Below are 8,613 nucleotides of genomic sequence, written 5' to 3'. Positions count from 1 at the left end.
TTGTGCATGTAGCAGGTGCCCTCCTGAGACTGTCTATTTGGGGACTTGGTGTGTCCGTGAGTGAAGCAAGTCTCCATCAAATCAGCTGTGGTGGCAGCACCAGAGTCCAGGTGATACTACTAGAGGCAGTGTGTATTAAGTATCTTTGTCAGAATCATCCTTTGTGGGCCCTTTCATCCCCTGGCCTCCTGCTGCTCACTGAGTTTGAGATTGCCTGGGCACTTCACTCCTGCCCCTTACCCAGGGAACGCCTATCATTGAAAAGGTGTCCTCTCCAGGTTCCCAGTGCACCTGTGTGCTGACTTTGGGATCTTCTGTGTTTAAGGTCGGACTCCAGGGGCCATGATGGGCCGCCCCTCCTCTCCCTCCCACCGGCGAGAAAGTCCCTAATGGAGGATCCTCCCAGATGCCAGGGACCAATGACAGCACACTATGCCAGCTAAAGCCGCCCCACCCCAGCCGCATAGAGAAACCTATCAGTTCGCGACACCACGAACCAGCAGCCTATCCAAACCTCCATCCCCTAGCCCAGCCATCCCTCGCAATGTGCATATATAAACAAATTTCCAATGCGGTCCGGTCGCCCGGATTTCCTTGACCTGCCCCGCTCGGGTCTGGGAACCCTGCCCGGGAACGCTTTGCCATTAAAGCCTGTTAAACATTTTTTGGTGTACCTGGTTGTCTTTTACCTAACACTGTGAATTTCCACATTCACCACTCAGTGTCTCACAACCACCAAACATGCTGCGCTGGAAGGAGCTTCAGGCTGCCTTGGGAACATATGGAAGAGTTCGTGGAGAAAGTGAACAGGGAGCCCCAAGGGCAGGACATGGTGCCTACTGTCGCCATCTCTGACATTGCTGGCCTCGGTCGTCTTCACCTCCTGAAACACCTATGCTCGTTGTTTGCATCTGTGTCCCCGTGCTGAGCATGTGTGTGTATACACACGTGTGCTTATTTATGCTGGCTGTGATTGTGTGTATGTGTATGCGTGTATGTGTGTGTGTGTGTCTGGCCAAGGGCAGAGGCAGAGATGAAGGTGCCAGGAGAGGAGGTGCTGAGCAACCAGAAGAGGAGTCATGAGGCGACCAAGGTGAAGGTGGTTTGTCGCCGTATCTCTGCATTGACCCTGCCCAGGATGGGAACGAGGAAAGGATGGCCAATGATAACTCCAGACTGTGGCTCCAGATATCTGCAGTTAGACCAGATACAAAACACACTCATCAGTCCTACCGTGTTGTTGTGTGTGTTTGGACCAGGAAGAGGGGGTTCATGGTCTAAGGGTTCACACAGAGCAAATCGTGTGGGGTGGGGCTTTGAAACCACTGCCTGTGGAGCCCTCAGTGTGTGGGGCTGTGTGCTGGCCTGTGGAAATGGTGGATGTGGCTATGGCAAGATCCGGGATGGTGAGGCTAAGGTCCTGCCAAGATGGGCAGAGAGCTTGAGGAGAAAGAGTCATAGATTGCCTGCTGCACTGGAGACTTGTTCCACACACATGTGAATAGGACAGCTGGGAAGGTCCTGGACCAGCGCTGCCCCGGATCAGCTCTGCAGCCAGCACATGACCTCCCTGAGGGTGGCACACACTGGCACGATATGACACAAAACATGAGACGTGCTAAAGTATGCTGTATCTGCAAAACCACAGGCATCCTAGGAGAGATATGGTCTGTAAGCGTGGCATGCCTCCAGGCACTTCCAGCCTGCCTCCCTGGCAGTGCCAAAAGGCGAGGAAAGCACAAGTGGGTTTACCTGTGTGATCTTCTGCCAGGATATGCCTGTGAGGGAGGGAACAGAGAAAAGACAAGGGCGGTGGGCAAACTGCATGTCCCAAGGGACCTCAGGGGAGTGGGAGACAGAGAAGCCCCTGGGGCAGTTCAGGGCCTGCTGGTTTTCAGGGTCCAGACTCTAGGCAATAGTGTTCCTGGCAAAGATACCCCATGGTCCGTGCTGAAAGTTCTGACATGAATTCTTTCTTTTCTTTGGGGTCTTGCCCCTGGCTTTGGGGGCCTTAAGGGCAAAGGTGCACATCTGCACCTGAAGGAGGATTCTGGTAGTCTTGCTCGAGCAGAATCTCTGATTGTGTTGTAGGGGATCTGCACCCAGGTGACACTCAGAGGGATGTTGCCTTCCAGGTGACCGTCTTGGATATCCCTGGGCCCAACTGGGCACTGGCTTCCTTGGCATGGGTGCTGTGTAGGGAAGCAGGGATGTGTGCCTGTAGGGAGTCCTACCTGGGCTTAATGAGAGCAACTGAAAGAGAGCCTTGGCATTTAGCAAATCACTGAGGCATGGGTCGTTCAAGCCCTCTTGGTTCATTTGAGATAGTAAAGCTGCTTTCTATCCAATGGAGGCATTAGCTCTGGGCCCAGAAACTGCAGGTTTCCCAGGGCATTATCTGTTGGGGGACTCTATGTGCATGGGTAGTGTTAAACAGAAAGGAAGACGTGTAGGGATGCCACCTTACTTTTATGGCCTCCAGTTCCATTCTTTGTATCGGAAGAGACCCTGTATCCATGTGTACCTTCTTCACAACCTTGGATCAGACCCAGGCCTATCACAGTTTCTGGGTGCTTTTGGAGGCTCAGGCGTTTCTGGCCTTTTCCTGCTACATGGAGATGGCACATGGAGGCACAGGAAATGGTACACACAGAAAGCTACACAGATAGGAAGAACAGGGGGCCTCATTCAGAATGTTGTGGGCTGTAAGGGGTGGTAGGCTAGCAAGAGGGGCACAACATTGACAAGGAATGACCTAGATAGATGCACACCGAGAAAGCAGTTCTTCAAGTCAGCTGAGCTCAGAGGTCCTTGTTTTCTGGTCCCCTGAAGGAATGCACAGGCAATGGATCAGGCCAACGTGACTGGTACTGTGAAGCTGTCCAAGGTGATGGGAGAATGCAGAAGGCAAGCACATGTTATACAGCTGTTCATGGCAAGAACTTCCAACCCTGCCTGCTGCTCTTCAGGCCAGACCCTGTCAATAGCAAATGCCAAGATTTTGTAACCTTTGAGGAAAAGGCACAGAGTTAGAAGTGTAACATGACATGATAGATAAGCAAGTGAAAAAACAAGGACAAAGAATTGTGGGGGCTTACCAAAACTCATGTTCCTGAAAAAGAAAGCTTGTACTTCTGCATATGGACAAGTTTCCTCTCAGCGATGTTACTGTGTACACTTGCATGTTTGTGCACATGTGCCTGTAGAAATTTGAGTTCTTACCAAAATTCATGTTTCGGGAAAAGAAAGCTTGTACTTCTGCATATGGACAAGTTTCCTCTCAGGGATGTTACTGTGTACATGCGCATGTTTGTGCACATGTGCATGTAGAAACTTGAGTGCCTACCAAAATTCATCCTGGGAAAGAAAGCTTGTACTTCTGCATATGGACTGCTTTCCTCTCAGCGATGTTACTGAGTACACATGCATGTTTGTGCACATGTGCATGTAGAAATTTGAGTGCTTACCAAAATTCATGTTCCTGGAAAAGAAAGCTTGTACTTCTGCATATGGACAGGTTTCCTCTCAGTGATGTTACTGTGTACACATGTATGTTTTGGCACATTCGCGTTTAGAAATCCCTGCCAGTTCGCTTGTGAGTATGAGCTATTGCAACTGACCTAGCCAGGTGATGAAGTTGGACAGCGAAAACATGAAGTTCTTAGGGAATGGTACATTGTCTCTGGCCAGCAGAAGCACTGAAGCCAGGGAATCGCTCCCCGTTTTCTCACTGAGCAAACACGTTCCAAGTGGAATCACAGTTGTGCACCTAGGATGCTTGGCAGAAAGGAGAGGCAGGAGGAAAGAGCCTGGGGAGTGTGAAGACGAAAGTCCACTACACCTGCAGTTTATTAAAAGTAGAAAATGTACCTAATGAGCTGGGAGGACAAACTGTACTTAATTAATTGAGTTATCTAAGAGGATTTCCATCCAAACAGCCAAAAGTGCTTCCTGGTTTCTTCTTGCTGGTTGTAGTAAAACATGAAGGGAATTTTTTTTTTTTTAATGTTTAAGATAAAGATTATTAAAACAGGAGACAAAATTAGCTGATTTGGGAATTTTCCAGTCTTTTAAGATGACAGAAGATGTTAAAATTAATGTCCTCAAGCAAGATCATATCCAGGGCATTGAGATTAGGTGGTCTAAATATGACATTTTACACCACGGATAGGCCAGTTCTTCTTCATATTATTTTTTATAAACAAAGGTGTTCTAAAGATGAGTGTGACTGCAAAATTCTTTGTTAAGCCTCCGAAAGCTGGAAGGGGATGCCTCATGGCATTATTTAGTCAGGCCAATACCCTCCAAAGAGTTTAGGGGTGTCACTCAGAGATCCTTTCAGTCACACAATAAGACTTCTACCAAGGTTCAGGGTGTTATCCCTCAGCTATCTCAGCAGAAAACCAAGACAGAGTAAGCCTTATTATGAAGACGTGTGATTGTGGCTTTGGAGTGGAGTGCTTTGCCATGAACACCAGTAAGAGTATCAGGAGACACACCAAGGTTTTAAGATAACATATTTAAGTTCAGCTCGGACTGAAAGGACCAGCAATAGTACAAAATAGGAGCTCTGGACTTCTACCTTCTACAAGCAGGAAGCAGGCTTGGGAGACTGTTTCATGTAACCATATATCTTTGCAATGGCATCATGTCAGGGGGTAGAATGAAAAAAATCAGAGACTGAAGCCTAGGAAGTTTCCAGGCCTTAAATACTAATCAAAGGACTGCCCGCAAGAACCCATGGGATTTCAGAACTGCTACTGTTGACTCCCATCTCCCCTCCCCTTTCTGGAACAGGAGTGTCTATGAAGGTTATCTATGCCTGAACCACCACTGTATGTTGGCTGTGATAGGGAGCAGATTAACTCATCTCTTTTGTTCACACATCCTCAGGTCTAGAGGAACTACACTTGTGTAATTTGAACTGATGTGTTGGAGACTTGAGAGGCTCTTGGACTGCAAGGAGATCAAACCAGTCAATCCTAAAGTAAATCTCTCCTGCATATTCATTCGAAGGACTGATGCTGAAGCTGAAGCTCCAATACTTGGGCTATGTGATGCGAATAACTGTCTCATTGGAAAAGACCATGATGCAGAAAAAAATGAAGGTAGAAGGGGACAGCAGAGGATGGGATTGTTGGATAGCACCGTCGACTCAATGGACTTGAGTTTGAGCAAGCTCCTGGAGTTGATGGACAGGGAATGGACAGGGAAGCCTGCAGTGCTGCAGTCCACGGGGTTGCAAAGAATACGACACAACTGAGCACCAGAACACTTGAGATACTGTACACGTGGACCCTGATCCATAGCTGGACCTGACTTAGATGACAAGGTTCTGAACTTCAAGTTAATGCTATAACAGATAAATTGTTTAAAAGCATTGCCAGGAAAAGGCATTTTGGACATACACGCATGTAAACAATTTCTGGCCATGTGTGTACCACGTGGTTTTAAATTATGTCCACGGTTCCTTCCTTCTCCCCTTCACATGTGTGGTGGATTTAGTGGCTCACTTCTCATGTTAGAATATTGTAGAAATGAACAATCAAGCATCTGAGACTAGGTCATAAAAAGCACTGCAGCCTCCTTGCTCATCCTCTTGAAACACTCACTCTAGAAGCCAGCTTAGTCATATCTCGAGAACACTCAGGTAGCCCTTTAGAGAGGGCCATGTGAAAGAACCAAGGCTTTCTCCCAACAGCCAGCAAGCAAACTGGTTTCAACAGCTATGTGAGTAAGCCATCTTGGAAGGAAATCCACCAGCGCATGTCAAGGCTTCAGAGGATGGCAATCTCATGAGGCACTGAGCCACAACACTCAGTTGAATTACTCCTGGATTCCCAACTTTCAGCAGCAGTATGGAATAATATTGTTTTAAGCTGCTAGTTTTGGCTAATTGGTTATGCAGCACTAGTTCATTAATGCACTGCCAACTTTGGGCAATGTCTTTATTCAGGGCTGCCTGTCCAACTAGTCCAATCTAATCCAGAATCTGCTACTTCAGTTTAGAAAACATAGCCCACCCTTGATTTGACCACCCTCAGTATCAGATCAAATATCATTTCACTCACCTGAATATCTTATCAGCCTTGCCTAGCCTCAGCAATGATCCTCTCAGTTGAGCCAGAATCCACCCTCACCCTTATAGTCCTCTTAATAAGTTTCCATCCACTGACACCCATTCTGTTATTGTTGTCCATTGCTTTTCAGTCTCCCATCTCTGTTTGCAATCCCATGGACCCACCCTGTTCCTTAGCTATAAATCCCCCTCCTGGAGTCACACATAAGCTCAATCTCTCTCCCATAATACCCCACTGTAGTACTCTTACCTTGAAGAAAGTTTTTCTTACCACCTTTCGTAAGTGTTATGAATAATTTTTTAACATTCCCAAGTTATGTTAGTAAGCATTATTATCAAAGGAATATAGTTCCAAGTTCTGTTAGTAAGGATTATTCTCAAAGGAATATAGTTTTATATCTTTATTTTTATAATATATTCATTTGGGGAAACAAATTTCTAGAATTAAAGCATTTCATATTTTTACCATACAAACAGAAAATATCTTTGAAAATACATTTACATATCTTAAAACATGTAGTAATCTGAAAAGGATGCATATATAGACATGTCAGTCTATATACACACATACCCTCAGAGCTCCAAGGAAAACTTAATTCTCAGTAAACAATAAATGAAAACATTCAGCCTGAAAATAGTGAACTCTTTGGAATCAACTTGCCAAAAATCTTAGACAATGAAATTTTAATTAAAAAACATGTATACATAAAAATATTTGGGATTCAGACAAAATTGCTAAATAAAGATAGGTCAACCCCTAAACCGTCTATGGAAAAACAAAAGAAAAGAAATCCTCAGTATCATGTAATAACCTATCATGGAAAAGAACCTACAAAAGAATAGATGCGTATCTGCATAACTAAATCACTCTGATATACATCTGAAATTCAACACTGTAAATCTATTTACTGGAAAAAATTGTAAAGAAAGCTTCTAAAATACAGAGTTATAAAGAAAAAAAAATCCTAAAGAATGCAGAAAGTATATATGAATTGAAACAAAAATAGAAAAAAACACAAAAATAAAGCTTGTTGGGATAATAAGACAAGAGCTGCTTCTTGGAAAAAGAAAATCAGAAACATTGATACAACTGTGGCAAATCTAATAAGGGGACAGGGAGGTTAATTCCAATACTAGAAATGAGGAACGAAATGGGATTCTGAGAGGATAACATTCAACTCTGAGTGGAATTACTTTTGTTTCAGAAAGGTCCAGTCAAGCAACAACCTGGGGAAAGAAAGGGAAGGAAAGAAAGAGGAAGAGAGACAAGGGAAGATAGCAAGAAAAAGAAAGGAAAGGAGAAGGAAGGAATAGTAAATGTCTCAACAAATGTTGTAAACTATCCAATAAAACAATTCTCTTCAAGATTTAAAAGCAGAAACGGAAATTTATTAAGCTAGATACTCATTGCTTTTGATGGTACTCAGAACAAGAAAGCCCATTTACACATCACTGTTTAGAAGTTTAGAACTGGCCAACACAATACGATTATTTAAAAAAATAAAAATATGCCATGTTATTTGTAAAAAGACAGCAGAAATAAATACTAATTTTACTTATAAAGTTTTGGCAACATTAATAAAATAATAAATTTTACCTGAAAGAACAAGCAAAGCAGACAAGGAAATTCACAAAGGGCAGTAACAAAATAGTAATCTTGACAAATCTTCAATATATTTGTAAAGAAAACAAAGTGTCATTGTGTGAACAAAATATAGAGGTATCAATAGAAAAACAGAGGAAGCTCCTGAAAGAACTCAACTCACTATTAACTATCTTTGATTTGCAGGCACGGAAACTGACTCAAGTTAATTCTAAGAAGCAAAGCCCTGATGTTATTATCTCTTCCTTTTTCTTTTTTCTTTCTTTTTTTTCTTTGTGAAAATTTAGGAAATTTAGGCTGGAGAGGGAAGAAGAGGATAGAGACTTCAAGTGCCTTTAAGGAGGAGGAGGAAACAGAGGGGGTTGGAGATTTGATTGTGTTATTTGAACAGCATTGGTGAAGCTCAAACAAGGGAGGTAGCAAGCCATGCAGGCCTGCGGGAAGAGCATTTCCAGAAGAACAGCACTTGCAGTCTTGGGATCGGGAAGAAATGGAATTTGATGGGGGGAAACCAAGGCCAGTGTTGTCAAAAAGAGTACATTAGTGGGGAAAATAGTAGAGTAGAAGGACCGAGAATGGAAGAGAGGAGCAGTCAGGGACCTATTGCAGGAACCTTTTAATTTGGCAATAAATACAACTTGTAGTCCTTAGGAGCATACTTCACAGCAACTAACAGCAACAGTGTTGATAATACTAGGCAACAATAAAAACACATAACTAAAACATTTCGTATTTTTACTATAGAAATCGAAGAAAGGAGATAAGAATGCAATAGTCTGCATACTTATTGATACAGAGAGTTTTCACCTGAGACCAGAACACACACACACACACTCTTGATACAACTAAAAGTGGTTTCAGCTGACACTTAGCAAAGTGCTTTGGCCCAAGTAAACTAACTGGAAAGGCCTAGTAAAATATTCACAGGGCA

Source organism: Ovis canadensis, chromosome Y (genome assembly GCF_042477335.2).
Source record: "Ovis canadensis isolate MfBH-ARS-UI-01 breed Bighorn chromosome Y, ARS-UI_OviCan_v2, whole genome shotgun sequence".
NCBI classification, from domain to species: domain Eukaryota; kingdom Metazoa; phylum Chordata; class Mammalia; order Artiodactyla; family Bovidae; genus Ovis; species Ovis canadensis.
The sequence above is the reverse complement of the archived record's forward strand: the minus strand, read 5'-3'. Positions refer to the sequence as shown.